General features: G+C 36.4%; 1 long non-coding RNA gene across 1 annotated transcript in view; it reads right to left on the bottom strand.

Moving 5' to 3' along the window:
- LOC144578753 (uncharacterized) overlaps positions 1-6,629 on the bottom strand; it is a 79,014-nt gene extending 72,385 nt beyond the window's left edge. The window contains exon 1 of the long non-coding RNA XR_013525124.1: positions 6,483-6,629. This is a non-coding gene — a long non-coding RNA (uncharacterized LOC144578753). The remainder of the gene's footprint in view (positions 1-6,482) is intronic.
- Between the last annotated feature and the right edge of the window lie 10,186 nt (positions 6,630-16,815).

Below are 16,815 nucleotides of genomic sequence, written 5' to 3'. Positions count from 1 at the left end.
TTATTACCAATAGAAATAAATATCTTTAATATTGTGAAAAAAGTTTTTAAAGGCAATGAAGTAACTGGAGTGCTCCCATTGGTCATTGCAAGTGACTTGCATGGTTTCAACCTGTGCAGTCATTTTTACAGTGAGGATGTATTATAGTTTACCAATTATTCACTAGAATTTTTGTGGCCAAATTTGGGTTTAAATTTCACATAGCTAGCAAGTCTGCCTTCTTATTGTAAAGCCACACAGTATACCATGACTCCCAAATAACCCCTTTTTAGACATATACTCTGATTCACAAAACATGTAAGATAGTGCAGAAGTTGTCTCACAAATTTTCATCCACAAAAAAGTACTCCAAATGACTGCTCGTTAATGTACAGTTTTCTATTAGGGTAGCATGATATCCCTAAAATATTTAACTTAAGTGTTTTAAAAGTATTTTTAATTATGATTAGTATGTTGTAGTAGCAGCAGAATACATATCAAGAAAAGAATTTTTTATGTGGAACAACTTAGAACCTATATGAGTGCCTTGTTTAATAGACACCAGTGTATTGTTTCAAATTGTATATTTACAGAAAGGTTTATTATTTTGTAAATAAACTTATGATCTTTATTTTCAGATAGGATTCCACTGTATCACCCAGGTTGGAGTGCAGTGGCATGATCTCAGTGCACTGCAACCTCTGTCCTCCCTATACCTCACCCCTGAGAGACTATGTTAGGGAAAAAAAACTTCTCTTTCCAGGTCCACGAGGGGTGTGGTTTCAAAGGCAGAAGTTTCCCAGCACCACGCCTCCATACACACCTCCATCTGGAATGTATAGTTCTTTGTCTAGCTTTCCCATGCCTGAGCTAGGTGGAAAATTCAGATGGGCTTCTTAATTCAAGCAGCCCACCAAAAGCTCTGGGAGGAGGGGGCTCTGTTGCAGACCAAGCAACAACAGAGTCAAAGATCAATCACTCCAGAGATAGTTTGAAAGAACTCCTCACACTGGACAAGAACACGAATGGGGAGGGAATAAGTCAAGGGTTAAAACCCCAATGCTCCTTACCTATACAGATTCCTTCCTTGGATTCTCCTCCCACAGCAGCGCAGGAGCTCGCTCTCTCTCTAAAATAAATTGCTCTCTGCTCAACTCTTCGGTTCCATATTTATTCGAATGGTAAACTCACCCAGTACCCTCTGATAGTACCCAGAGTCTATCAGTGAGTACTGGGTTCTTGGGGTAAGAGAGGCCAGGGACATCAGCATCGGAAAGGGGAGAGAGCTGAGCATACAGCCCCACCCCAGTTATATCTTTGGCAACCCAGCCAGGAGGAATGTTGGACTTCAGAGCAGTAAGTGGTATTCGAACCCTTTGGCTTGCTAATCTGTCCTTTTGCTTTTTTTTTAAATTGCATTTTAGGTTTTGGGGTACATGTGCAGAACATGCAAAGTAGTTGCATAGGTACACACATGTCAGTGTGATTTGCTGTCTTCCTCCCCTTCACCCACATCTGGCATTTCTTCCCATGCTATCCCTCCCCAACTCCCCCCACCTGCTGTCCCTCCCCTATTCCCCCCAATAGACCCTAGTGTGTAGTGCTCCCCTCCCTGTGTCCATGTGTTTTCATTGGTCATCACCAGCCTATGAGTGAGAATATGTGGTATTTCATTTTCTGTTCTTGTATCAGTTTGCTGAGAATGATGTTCTCCAGATTCATCCATGTCCCTACAAAGGACACGAACTCATCATTTTTGATTGCTGCATAATATTCCATGGTGTATATGTGCCACATTTTCCCAGTCCAGTCTATCATCGATGAGCATTTGGGTTGGTTCCAGGTCTTTGGTATTGTAAACAGTGTCTTTTGCTTCTTTAAAATTTGTTAAGGCGGTAAAGACCCAGTACAGTGGTAGAGGCAAGGCCAGGCAGATGCTGCTTACAGAAAGCAGGCAGCTGGGCTTACGTGGGGCTGTGTGAGGCAGTGGTGGCTAGGCTAGGCGGCAGGAATGGCTGCCACCTGGGCAAGCCATGCCCAGCCTTTCATACCCACAGCAGTGGCAGCAGCTGCACTGGGGCCACTGGAGCAGCTGGGCTGGGTGGCAAGAAGGGCTGCTGCCTATGGGAGCCATGCCCAGCCTTTCAGCCCCCAAACTCCTGGGTCAAGATTTCTGTAAGGAAACTTCTCGGCTCTTTCCTCTAAGATATTTCCTACACATGAGGCTCTTGGGGTGGCAGTCCAGGGACCCTTGCCCCTGGTGCCCTCAGGCTTATGCCTATGAGGACCACCTAGGGTATACATGCACAGGGCCAGTTTTTTTAGTCTGTTGTGCTAGGTTATGCCCTAATGGAGCCAGAGTCTATCAATCAGTGGGTACTGGAGGCTATAGGACATTGTATTTTTTGTCACCCGCAGTTTCCCAATCCAACTGAATGGTGCCAGAATTTAATAATGTACAATTTTTCTTGCCTAGGATTGACTCTCTGGATGGCAGAACTTCTCCACTAAAATACCATAGTCAGACCTGATCTGAGGCTCAAATGGTTAATTATAGGCCCCACAAACCTACAGCATATTCCTATGATGAAAGGTGGGGTGGGGGAAGAGGCCTGGGCCCTGAAGCATTGTTCCAGCCTGGGCTATGCAGCCATCCATTACCTTCCTTAAGATTGTAGTGCTTAAAGTTCCCCCTCAATGAGTTTATCCTCCTAGGGCAGTTTTATGGTCAGGTCAGTGTTAATTGAACTCTTGCTAGGGAATATTGGCACCCAAGCCTCATTGGCTTTGTTCTTCAAGGGTGCGCTGGTACAGAGCCACTAATCTCATGGGTCCCTATGTCCTTATGGTCGCCGATAAGGACATTTAGACAGTGAGGGTATGCCCATGACGCCAGTAAGCATGGTTAAACCCAGCACATGTGGAACCCGAAAGATGATCGCACATCTAGGGCACAAGGAAACTCCAAGGTGCTATAACTGGGGGACACTCCTGGGCTAGCAGTTGCAAGTAATAACTAAGGATATGGGCATCACTGTGTTTGATTTCAGATAGGTGCTACTCTTCCCAAGGCAAAGCCACCCTTAAAGTGTACCCTGGATAACTGGGACCAATTTGACCCATAATCTTTAAGGAAGAAGCTGGCCCTCAGGCCAGAACAGAATCATGGAGCTTGTTTTACAACTGGCTGTCCTGGCTCTGCCTTCTTTTAGGCCTGTTTATAACCATTCTATTATTACTGGCCTTTGGGCCTCGGATCTTTAACCTTCTTGTCAAATTTGTTTCATCTAGAATTAAAGCCACGAGGCCACAAATGATCCTGCAAATGGAACCCTGGTTGTCTTTAGCTTATAAGCTCTATTGTGGATCTCTGGATCAACCTACACCCCTGGAAGACTCCCCGTAGAGTAAACCTCAACTGCAGGGCCCCTTCTACACCACAATACAGCAGGAAGTAGTTAAAAAGCAATTGACCCCCGTGTCCCGACAGCAGTTGGACTTTCCTGTTCAGACAGGGGACTGAAGGACTATGGTAAGGAAAAAACCTCTTCCCAGGTCCACAAGGGGCATGGTTTCAAAGGCAGGAGCTTCCCAGCACCATGCCTCCATCCACACCCCCACCTGGAAATGTAAAGTACTTTGTCTAACTTTCTCACACTTGGGCCAGGTGGAAAATCCAGTGAGCTTCTTTGTTCAAAAAGTCTGCTGAAAGCAAAAAGCTCAACTCTTTGGGTCTACAATATTTATTCAAATGGTAAACTCACTGTCCCTCTGGGACCCTTGCCCCATTCTTGGGTAAGAGAGGCCAAGGACCCCAGAATCGGAACAGGAAGAGAGCTGAGTATGCAGCCCCACACCAGGTCAAGTGATTCTGCCACCTCAGCTTTCATTGTTTTTAGATAATGCTAAGAACTGTATGACATGATAATAGACATTCTACACCAAAACTTTTAACCCATTAAATACAGAAAAAAAAACAAATAAATAGTTTAAAGGTACGTAGCATTAAGTGCATATATAAATCTACGTCTATTACATCTGAAAATTGAACTACTATTATTCAAACTCTTCACTTTTATCAAATATAGGTCAATGAGTATATAAGTTTGATAAAGTGATGTTCACATAATGCATTCTACATGATTGTACAACTTGTTAATGTACCAAAATAAAGATATTTGGTGTAAAGTAAAAAATAAATCTAAATACTATATGCTGCCAGTTTCTGTAGTTTGACTATTCTTTTCAAAGTCGTTCCAGTAGGCATACCTATTCATTCCAAAGTATAAGTTAAGATGCATAATAATTTATATACACTTCACTTGCTGCAATAGAAAGATAGTCTATCATGTCATACTATAAAAGAGGTTATTTAGCATATATATAAAAAATCACAGATTTTTTACTATAGTAGATAATTATTACTTTTGACAAGCCATCAAATTTACTCAAAATACCGAATAACTTCCATAGGATATGAACCAGGTGCAATCCAGCAGTTGAAATTTGCAGAATTCCTAATCTAATTACATTCAAATATAAATTGTAAATTAATGCTTATTCAAAGAACAACATGAAAGAAAATTCTAATAATGACTCAGTGATAAATATATTAACTCTCCCTCATTTGTGTGGGCTTTGTGGCCGGATAGAGTATTTTCTGGAAATACATTGTGATCCTACAGCCAGATTCAAACCACCTATCTCCTTCATTGATTGAAAAGAAAGACTCTGTTTACCTATAAAATGAAACAAATCTCTGAAACTGGCCCTTACTGGCCTGCATGACTTTACGTGCTTATCCATATGAACAACAGCATGTAATGCACTAATTGGTTGGTTTAAAACTTACGGTCCATAGAATCTGAAGCATATGGTTGATTGTGAGATAAGTATAAAGTGAAGAATTATGCCCAATTTCCCAGGACAATGATAGTATTCACCTGGTGTCTTAGCATAATCATAGTAACCCTTTCATTCTCTAAAGTGATTCAATTTAAAAAATAAATTACATGGCCACCCTAGTAAGGGACGTTTTGACAAAACCAAGGTAATGGCATTGTGCTAGAGGAATTGCAAATAACTTCTGGGCTTAAAAATCAATATCCATTACACTAGGCAGGAAAAGTATTCTTAGCAAATCACGGAAAATTATTTACCTCTGTGTGTATCTCATGAATAAAATAACAGAAGAGGAGGATAGAAGCAAAGTGAGTGGAAAGAAATGGGGAGTCCACTTGAATAAGAAGAGAATGACAGTTAAGGATAATACTGAGATTATTCCTTGTTTGATATTTATTATCCAGTATTTTATTATAAATATTTAAGTTTATTCTCAGTTAAAAATAACATTATTTTGAGGGGCTACAACAATATTTTTAGCCTTTTTTTTTTAACCCAGCAGCAGAGTAATATGGAAAATTGTCAATTGAAGAATAAAAAGTATTTGATCTGATCAAATCTCAAAGAAAATCTAACAGAATTTATTAAATGAATTTATCATTATTTCTAATTCTATATTGTTTTATCAATTTCCTTATTTTTATGAAGATTTTCTCTATATTATATTTGCTATACTATATATATTATATTTAGCCATAATTTTTTTGTAAGTGCCAAAAACAGAGTTAGCTCCACTCATATCATCACATCAGTATACACTTCAGGACACTGTGCAAGATACTTTGTATTAAATTATTCTTAAAATCAAAAACAGACTGGTATTTCATTGATTCAAACACATGTCAAAATAATCAATTTACAAATAAATATCAAAATAATTAAGTTTAATATAAAATAGGCTATAGAAATTATATAAATATCTTCTGTTGAGATTTAAAGATAGCTGACAAGAATAATGGTATAATAATTCTTCAAGAAAAGCTTACATCCATTCAGGAGTATATGCTGGAAACCTACACATAACACTTTTTTGTCCTACTAAAAGCACTACAAATATCTATGCCATAGAAATTATTTTAGTTTTTGGAAAATGACTTATCAGCTCTGCAATCATGAAGAAGTTCCCTGAATGACAAGTCTTAAGAGGATGGTAATAATTTGGAAAGGGAGTCTTCAATTTTACCTGCCAGGGTCACTTAGGCACTGTCATTTTCAGTAACTGCATTTCTTCCATAAAGCCAGTTTCAAATGCTACCCTAATTCTATTGCTTCTTGGTGTTTCCTGTGGTATTCATTTGTTACTTCAATTCAAAAAATCTTTCATTCATTTTGGGACCACTGATCCAGTGATCCTACTCTTAACTGTTTCACATTCTGCTTATTTGTCTTTGCATCAGCTATCTATTGCCACATAACAAATTACTCCTCAAATTAGGGGATTAAAACATCCCACATTTATTACCTACGCTTTTAATTACAGCACAAAACCAGGCATGATCTATGTGGGTTCCCTGCTTAAGGTCTCTCACAAGCCTGCAGTCAAGATGGCAGTCAAGGCTGTGATATATATAATCCAAAGATTTGACTGAAAAAGGATTTACCTTCAAACTCACACAAAGAAGTATTGACAGATTTAAGTTTCATGCATACTGCTGGAATGAGGCCTTCAATTTCTCACTACATGTTTGCTAGAGGATTCCGTCAGCTCTTTGTGACATAGAGCACTCCAACAAGGCAGTTTGCTTCAAGAAAACATGCTATCCAAGAAGACTGTATATAGAGAATGCCAGCAAATTGAAGTCACAAGTTTTATTACCTCATTACAGAAGGGTCTTCTCATCACAATATTCTACTCATTAGAATAAGACACTATGTTCATTTCACAGTCTAGGACAGGAGATTATACAAGTGTATGAATGCTACTAGGCAAGGATCCTTGAGAGCTATCATTAAATCCTCATGGCACTCCAAACACAACTTAATTTACCAACGAATCATTATTATTATGCCATTGCATACTCTTCTATCTGAATCTAATCATCTACCTACTCTTTTCCTGTACCCATAATGACTAAATATGAATGAAGAAATATGACCTAAACTAACTTTAAATCCAAAACCACAAATCCCAAAAGTGACTCTAATGCTTTTAAAATGTATACCATATTTTATGATTCACTCCTTCACCTCAAATCCACAATATCACCTCTTCCATATTCAATCTCGGTTTATCATTGACTTGGCTTCCCATTCAATTGATAATCAGGTGAATGTTCTTATAAGGATCCACCATTACATGTATTAACTATGTATGTTAATACATATATTAACTAATTAACACTAATACATATATTAACTTTATGAGTTTGTATAGTTAACTTTATTTGCAATATATATACAGAGAAGTTCTACGTGTTCTTAAGGTGAAGCCTGCTAACATATTAAATACTCTCTTACTTACTCAAGAAATCTCTTATGAATTATCTACTCCTGCCCTCTTGAACAATCATTCTCATTAATAAATTGGTCAGATTAGCTTACAAACTTGATATAATTTCTCCATCTTACAAGATTATCTTTGCTTGATTCATGGTTTCCTACTAACCGCTCCTCCCACTCCTGGCAACATTTTCTTTCCTTCTTTTTACAGAAAACTTTTTTTTTTTTTTTTTTTTTTTTTTTGGAGACAGAGTCTTGCTTTCTCACCCAGGCTGGAGTGCAGTGGCAGGATCATGGCTCACTGCAACCTCCACCTTCCAGGTTCAAGTGATTCTCCTGCCTCAGCCTCCTGAGTAGCTGAGATTACAGGCATGCACAACCATGCTGGGCTAATTGTTGTATTTTTAGGAGAGACAGGATTTCACTATCTTTGCCAGGCTGGTCTTGAACTCCTGACCTCATGATCCACCCGCCTCAGCCTCCCAAAGTGCTGAAATTAAAGGTGTGAACCACCATGTCCAGCCAGAAAACATTCTTCAAAAACTTCCTAGTCTCCCACTCTTTTTTCTCCCCTCTCTCTCTCTTTTAAAATGTGTCTTTATTGTTTATTCACAATCATAAACCACTGTACCTTGTATGGGTTGTAATGGTTTGAGTATTTCTCATTTTCCCCAGCTGTATTTTATGTTTCCTGAGGACAAAACCCACAAATACATGCTTCTCCATTGTAGCCAGTTATTGTGTCTTGCTCAGCTACTTCTCTAACCTCACATCTTCTATTCATGCTTGCCTACCTTCATTCTCAGCAGGCATCATTTCCTACTTCACAGAAGAAAAAAAAAACCAGAGGATTAGGCAAGAACTCCCTAAACTTTCTTCTTCTAGTCTTCACTATGAAGTTCAATTAAAAAAGAAAAAAAGACAAAATTAAACGTGCTTGGGAAATACTCACAAGCACAGTATTTCAGACTAAGTGTTATTAAACGAAACAAACTCTTTAACCATCACCAGAATAACTACTTTAACCTCTGCCTGTTACCCAGTTTCAAAGTCGCTTTCATATTTAATAACAAATGACATGAAGAAATAGAAAATAACAAAAGATAAAGTCATAGAAGCCATACTATAAACATCCAGATAATAACATATAGATTCTGAGAGTGCAAATATTTTTAAAAAAACAATCCACTGTACTGGCACAAAGAACATTTTTGATCCCAAAAAGAACTGATTTAGGAGTCCTAGAAATTAGAAAAATGTTCAATCAAAATCAATATATTAAGAACACACACACACACACACACACACACACACACAGATATCCCAGAAAATTATTAAATTCCAAATTTCAAGATTAAAGAATTATTTTTTAGATGGGGTTTCACTGTGTCACCCAGGCTGGAGTGAAATGGCACAACCATGGCTCACTGTAACCTCCAGTTCCCTGATGCAGGTGATCCTCCCACCTTAGCCTCTAAGATAGCTGGGATTACAGGCATGCTATGCCATTCATGACTAATTTGTTTGTTTTTTTGTTTGTTTGTTTTGTATTTTGGTAGATACAGAGTTTTGCCATGTTGTCCAGGCTGGTCTAAGGCTCCTGAGCTCAAGTGATCCTACCGCCTCAGCCTCCAAAATTGCTCTGATAACAGGTGTGAGCAACCGTGCCTGGCCAGGATTAAAGAATTCTAGCTTCCAGAGGACAAAAAAAGGTTACTTTGAAAGAAATAAAATATCAGTCTCATATTTCTTTTTCATAACAATATAGATTTTATAATGCAATGAAAAATGACTTCAAAGATTTGAAAAGGGAGAGAATTATGTTTCAATGATTAAATTACATTATAATGACATCCTCAGAATTATAAAGTTTTGGAAAATGAAACAAACTAGCACTTTTTCCTTCTAAAGTTTTCTATGTTGTCAGATGATTCAATCAAGAACAAAGCCCAAGAAATGGGAAGTCATAGTGGAAATGGACTGAGAGTGAATAGTAAAGCAAGCTGAGGATCAGAAATAAGGCAATGGAAGAAAATAAAACTAAGTTGAACGAGAAGCATTCTACTTTTACAAAACTCCACATAGAATTTATCTGCTTGTTGAAGCTTATATTATTAATAGAAACTAAAGCTAATATTTATATCCAGATCTTTTAGCTTTTCAAAGGAAAAAGGAAATGAAATACAGTTTGGACCAATTACTAAATTGGCCCAGTGCACAAAACCATTTTTCCCTCTTAGGCCTCTTGGGCTTCTGATGGGAGGGGCTGTGGTAAAGGTCTCTGACATGCTCTGGAGACGTTTTCCTTATTATCTTGGAGATTAACATTCAGCTCCTCGTTACTTATGCAAATTTCTGCAGTGGGCTCAAATTTCTTACCCCAAAATGGGTTTTTCTTTTCTATCACATCATCAGACTGCAAATTTTCCAAACCTTAATTCTCTGCTTCCTCTTCAATGCCTTGCTCCTTAGAAATTTCTTCTTCCATATACCCTAAATCATCTCTCTCAGGTTCCAAGTTCCACAGATTTCCAAGGCAGGGTCAAAATGCTGCCAGTCTCTTTGCTAAAATATAGCAAGAGTCAACTTTACTCCAGTTGCCAACAAGTTCCTTATAGCTATCTGAGACCACCTTTCCAGGACCTCATTGTCGGTGTCACTATAAGCATTTTCATCAGAACCATTCAGCAAGTTTCTAGGAAGTTCCAAACTTTCCCACATCTTTATATTTGCTTCTGAGCCATCCAAACTATTTTAACCTCTGCCTGTTACACAGTTTCAAAGTTGCTTTCATATTTGCAAGTATCTTTACAGCAAACTCCCAGTCCTGGTACCAACTTACTCTATTAGTCAATTCTCATGCTGCTATGAAGAAATACTCAAAACTGGGTAATTTATTTAAAAAAAAAAAAAAAAAAAAAGAGGTTTACTGACTCACAGTTCCACATGGCTTGGGAGGCCTCAGGAAACTTACCACCATGGCAGAAGGCAAATAAGAAGCAGGCAGCTTCTTCACAGGTTGCAGGATGGTGTGAGTGCAAGCAGTGGAAAAGGTGGACACTTATAAAACCATTAGATCTTGTGAGACTCACTCATTTATATGAGAGCAGCCTGGGGAATACTTCCCCAGTGCTCTAATTACCTCCATTTCATTGTGTCCTTGACAAGTGAGGACACATGGGAATTATGGGGATTACAATTTGGGGTGAGATTTGGGTGGGAATTCAGAGCCAAATCACACCAGAATCTTTTGGTAGAAAATAAAATTCTGCCAGATCTCCCAATTTAAACTTATTATTTATTATCTTTTCCAGCTATTGTGTCTACGAGTTCAAGACAACTGGTATTGTAAATGAAATTCTTTGAACAAAGATGTAGTTTCAAGTGGATTTTGTATTCTAATTAGTCTTTGGAAAAATTACCCAGTGTGTGTTTGAAGGTATGAAAATTAAGAGACATTGAAAAAGATAAAATGCACAGGAAATGATTAAAGGATAGGGAAAAAATGGTATAAAATTATAAACTTGCCCAAAACACTGAAAGTTTAATTACATAAATTATTTTTAAAATTAAAATAAAAAGACTAGATAAATGGTAATTTTTAATGGTAGAATTGTCAGAATTATAAAGAAGAGCTTAGAAAAATAACATTACAGAAACTTATACATGTGTTCATTACGGAAAAATTAATATTTGAAAATTATATGTAGTTAAAAATTTTTATAGGTATTGATAAAAAAAAAATTCCTACCAGCTGTTAGCTGGTAGCTAGCTTGTTGCTACCAGACAGGCCTGCTGTTATTGTGCTGTACATAACAATTTCATAGAACTCTAATATCTGATAAAGTTACTGTGACTGTGATAGAATGATACCAAAATATCACATTTCTCTAATCACAAGAGCAAAGATAAAAACAAGAAATCTACCAGACCATAAAAATGAATAAATATCCCACCTGCCATTGACACTAGTCTGCCAAGGACAGCATTAGTCACTCCACTATTCTCAGCTGCAATTTAGATTGTGGATTCACTTCCATTTTATAAAAGCGCACACTTCAAAGCAAACCCTGACTTTGTTGAACCTTCCCTAAATAAACTAAAACAAGTCTGAATCTTATACTCCCAGGGCTCCTGTTTTATTGTCTTCCTTGCTTCATGAAGTTTAATAAATTTATTTTACTACAAATATGCTCTTTAGTGGTTTGACTGGTGAACATCAAGAGTATATAATTATTTAATTTGGGACAAAATTATTTGATTTCAGGTAATATCACATTTAGAATATTTTATAACATTAATATATAAAAATAGAAAATATTGGATATGCAAGTAAATATAAAGATTTAAGCAAACAAATATACACTGTTGTGCAGTCGAACGAATAATTTGAAAAGCTTGTTGTAATTGAGTTCTGATGAATTCTATAGTTAATAATTATAAACGTAACTTATGGAGTATAAAGCGTTCTTACATTTCTATGTAAAAGTGCATATATAAAATATATATGCACAACATATGTAATGTTACATATAACATAAAACTATGTTGTTCTTTCAAACACACATACACACTTTTGTGTTGATATATAAAAGTATTTCCACAACGTGAGTACATTTTTTTTTTACTTTAATGTCTAAATCACTAACATTGCAAAATCCCCAAATGCAGAGATTATTTTTTCTTGTAAGTCAATATTATGGTTTTGATATACTTAAATTGAATTCTTAAATTCAATATTCTGTGCATCAGTAAATTAGTGGAGATAAAAACATTATTTTCATAAAGATTCTAGTTTATAATGATCCAGTTAGATGTTTATTTTCATAGTGCCTTATTTTAAGTAATTTTAAGATCTATTTTTTCCCAAATGTATTGTATAAATGTGTGGTAATTAATGTAGTTTAATGATAGATGCTATAGAGATTACAAACTCAGAGACTCTATAATATTTTACATTTTTTGATTTCATATTTCAGAGTGATGATAGTTTTAACAGTAGTAAAAATATGTAATTATCAGTTATTTGAATTACTGCATAAACATTATCATCAGATCACCATTTGCTATGATGAAAGTATTTTAGAAAAATAAGGAGTCCTATTAAAAGTATTGTTTTTGCAGCTAACTAATACTTTTCAGCTAAGTTCATTACAATTTCTCCCTAACGTGTTGCTCTCACACATTTGATCTCTGTCTTCCATTTCTCAGAAATAATATGATATGATGGAAAGGACATGTGGAATCTGAAAACGTTGGTTTTCATTCTGATTTCAAATTATTAGATGTAATTATTTGGGAGCATTCTCATTTACTGTGTGTTTTCCCATTTTTAAAATGGTACTAGTAAATAATCACTAGCTTTTCTTTTGAGAATCAAACGAGACAGCCATCAAGAGGACATTTTGCATTAGAGTGTTCTCTTGCATTCATATTTTTCTCTGTACATTTATTGACAGGCTTTTTTTCTATTTCATAATCATAAGAAAAATTCTTTCATTACTATTATTACTCTATAATAATAATATTTTATAAAAATAGGAGGGAGCATACAGGGTTGTGATGCTCACAGGCTAGGCTCACCACAACCCCCTTTCATTAAACATACAGTATGTTAAATGGCTATAAGTGCTTGAGAGAAAAAAGAATGCCAGTGGTGCCTAACAAATATTACAATGTGTAAGTAAGTTACTGAGTAAGTTTAGTTAGAGGAGTCTTCAGTGAGAAGATATTTAAACAAAGAGTAAAATGAAATTATAGGGCAAGCTTGTATTTTTCAAATAAAAGGCATTCTGGGCTAAGTATATGAAACTTTTAAAGGCTTTGATGAAGGAATAAAGCCGCCTTCCTTGTAGGAAAAGTTAAAAGGCCATGGCACCTAGGTCTGAATAAGTGATATATGAGTGATTGCAAGAATGTGAAGGGAAATCCTAATGTGATAGGAGTCCACATCCCACTGGACTCTGCTTTTTCACTCTGAGAGATGTACAGCCATTGGAAAGTTTTAATCAGTGGAACTATATGGTTCATATGACTTCGAATTGTTAACAGTTCAGAACATAGGAAAGGGAAGAACTAGAGGCTATGAAATTAAAGAAAAATTGATGATAATGGTTGGTACTAAGTTAGTGGTTGAGGTAAAAAGAGATGCCTGGTGTCTGCATATGTTACAGAAGGGGAGCCAATAGATTTGCTGACAGACTGGGTATGAGTTGCAAGGAAATAAAAGGAATAAAGATGCTGTCAAGATTTTTAGTGTGAGGCAGAAGGTTAAGAATTGAGTTTTGATTGTGTTACACTTGAGCTTTTTAAACTTGAGCAAAACCTGTATAGCAAGTTGAATTTGTAAATCTGTAGTTCAATGGAGAATTCTAGTATAGAGATACTATTTTGAACATTATGAGTGTATCTATATGGTATTTACACCATAGAATGAATGAAATCACAAAGGAAGGGTGTGCAAATAGAAAACAGAAAGTGCATAAAAGCGAAACATGAACTTCTAAGCTTGGACAACAGTGATATAAGATGTAAATGAATAGAATGAAATGGAGGCATTTGTGAATCAGAGAAAATGCTTAGTGTAGTATCTAAAAAATCAAATATTCAAAATTACTCATTCTTGTAAGCCACATGAATGCCAATTTTTACCTGAATTTCATTAATTAGAAAAAATACAATAATGAGAAAGAGGGGTAACAAATTAACTGCTAAATTTTAGTGGTAAGTAATGACAAAATAAAAACATGCATGATACACTATAGACTATCAGTCATTTACCATCAAGAACCATGTGGCTGAGTGGGAGCTGTGGCCCAGTGCCACTGCCCTGCATCAGAAGTGAGTATTGAACTACTTATCTTTGCCCCTGGAAAAAAAATCAAAATTTGAAGTACCATTTCTACTAACTGTATCATTTTCATAATATCATAAAGTAAAAACAATCATAAATGGAGCTATCATAATTTGGAGACCAACTGTAATGAACATGAAAATTTATTTTAATAGAAAGGATAGTAATGACATTAAGGTAGCACAACGAACACGGCAGGTTTGTGTGAGATTGGACTGTTGGAATGATAGGAATAAATATATATCCACAAATGTAATAGCCGAGGAAGTGGTAGAGAAGAAGGTAACTGGAAAAGTAAAAATTAAAGCTGAGAGGCTAGATTATAAACAGAATCATCTATGTGGACACTGAAATCACCCAGAATTATCATAATAGTACAGATATTAAAGAGAATACAGTCAGTCAATAGTTAAAATTATTATGACTATCTGGAGTGACTTGGGTCCTCATAGCACTATAATAAAGGGTGATGAAATACTGCCGATCTGAAAGAGCCAGTGAAGTGCAGGTGGGGGCCTAAGACTTCAGCGCAGTGGAAATAAGAATTACTCATCACCATTCATATTCTGCTGTTTAAACTGTTACTTCAATTCTGCCTTTCTAGTCTGTGTAAAGTTACGTTCACAAAGGAAGTACGTTGGGATTCATTCAGGGTGGCTGGCAAAATATTATGGAAATACTAGGGAAAGTTATAACAGTCTCAAATTTTTGGAAGGCCGAAGGGTTTTGATGAGACAGGCTTAAGGCAGCCAGTTCTTACATGAGAGTTTTAAGTCATAAGGTAAAGTTGAGAAATAATAAAAGCCTCCCCAGTTAAGTCTGTTTATCCCACATTCCTTTGTCTCTTCTCCTACAGTTTACTCATATAAAGATTGTGCTAGATTGCCCTCTCAAGGAGAAGGTAAAAAGAATTACCCATTAATAGTGTTAATTCTAGGCCCCAGAACCAAAAACTTCTTGCTATTCATAAAACCACTCTTTTGACCATGTTAATAGTGTTGACTTAGAACCTCTGTTATTAAATCTATAATGAATAAATGTGAGGAAGAACAACAAGTGGTAGGCCGTTAGCTGCACTCGCCATCTGAAAGCAGTGGACAACCATCTTTAACCTACTGAAATCATTGTACTAAGTGTCAGGTGTATTCATTCATCCATCACTGAGTCAAGGTTGGCAGGACAGACCTCTGCAGGTAGTGATCAGCATTTCAAGTCTCTAGTGACCCCGAGGTGATACTTGCCACAGCTGGCATCAGGGTCACCACCTGAGACTGTGATCATGTCATTTTCTCTGTCTGGGCACCAGCTGTGGTGAGGATTACCTCAGGGTCACCACCTGAATGCTGATCACAACTTGCAGAGGTCTGTCCTGCAGACCTTGACTCAGCTACAGACGAACGAAATACACTTTCACACCCTAGAGTACAGTGAATTCGAGTGGGCTAGGGAGGTCATCAGCTGCAGCTAATCAACCTCCATAGCCCACTCAAATTCACTGTGCTCTAGTGTGTGAGAATGCATTTCATTCATCCATCACTGAGTCAAGGTCTGCAGGACAGACCTCTGTAAGTAGTGATCAAAGTCTCAGAAATAGAGAAAGAAAAATGCTTATGAAGAGGTTGAGAGCTCCACTGAGATTTAGACTATAACATACCTCTACCAATCTATTATTATTGAAAGATGTTAATTTTAATTCAAGTCAACATGTTATTACTATCATATAATTATATATAACAGCAAGAACACAGAATAAAATGCTGCCCCTGAAATTGAGAAGCTCACGTCTTAGTGCAAGAAAAAGATAAGCCAAGACATAATTATAATTCAATGTCTGACACAGATTGTAGAAATGTAAAGTAAAAATGGTAGGCATTATTTAAGCTGCATAAAGTTAGCAAAAGCTGAATAATGTATCAAAATGTAAGTGGAAATTTGCCTATCAAAGACTATTAAAATATATAAATTGAATGAATTATTTATTAAATAGAGGGAAAGCATGTGAAATCGAATAGGTTTGTGAAGGCAGATTTCTTAATAATTGTTACCTAAAATGCTCACATCTGAAGAGAAGCTCATGCAATGAAAATATAACACAAAAATTAGCCTGAGTTCAGATACAGAAAAAGATTTTTTGTGATTCTAAAATACCTCTATGGTTAAATTTGTTATCAAAGTCGTTTTTGCTGGTAATAGACATTGAGAATATTTTGTGATTATATACGGTTGTGAACCAATCCACATTCTTACTTTTTGGGATTACTGATGATTATAAAGTCCTTTAACTTTCTTTTCCAAGCATATTTGATTATAGAATTGGTATGAATTGTGTGGAGGTTGTAACTTAACAAATTATGGGCCAAACAGGCCAAACTAAAGTGAATTTTTTTGCTTCATATATTCTGAAAGAAAAAAACACAGCCACAAAATTAAAGAGTTGCAGAAATCAGAATGTCTGTCCCTAGAACTAACTGGGATTAGCACTATGAAAGTCCCTCTTCATCTCTCCTCTCTCTGTTTTCCAATGGGTATGTGGAATAGATGGTTAGATCTTCTCTTTACATTGGCCTTTGGCTTGTAGCTATCCCCAATAACACTTTATCACTTTTACCTAGCAGGTACATGTTTCAAGTTCCAAATCATGA

The sequence above is a fragment of the Callithrix jacchus genome, chromosome 1 (genome assembly GCF_049354715.1).
Source record: "Callithrix jacchus isolate 240 chromosome 1, calJac240_pri, whole genome shotgun sequence".
Taxonomy (NCBI): domain Eukaryota; kingdom Metazoa; phylum Chordata; class Mammalia; order Primates; family Cebidae; genus Callithrix; species Callithrix jacchus.
The sequence above is the reverse complement of the archived record's forward strand: the minus strand, read 5'-3'. Positions and strand labels throughout refer to the sequence as shown.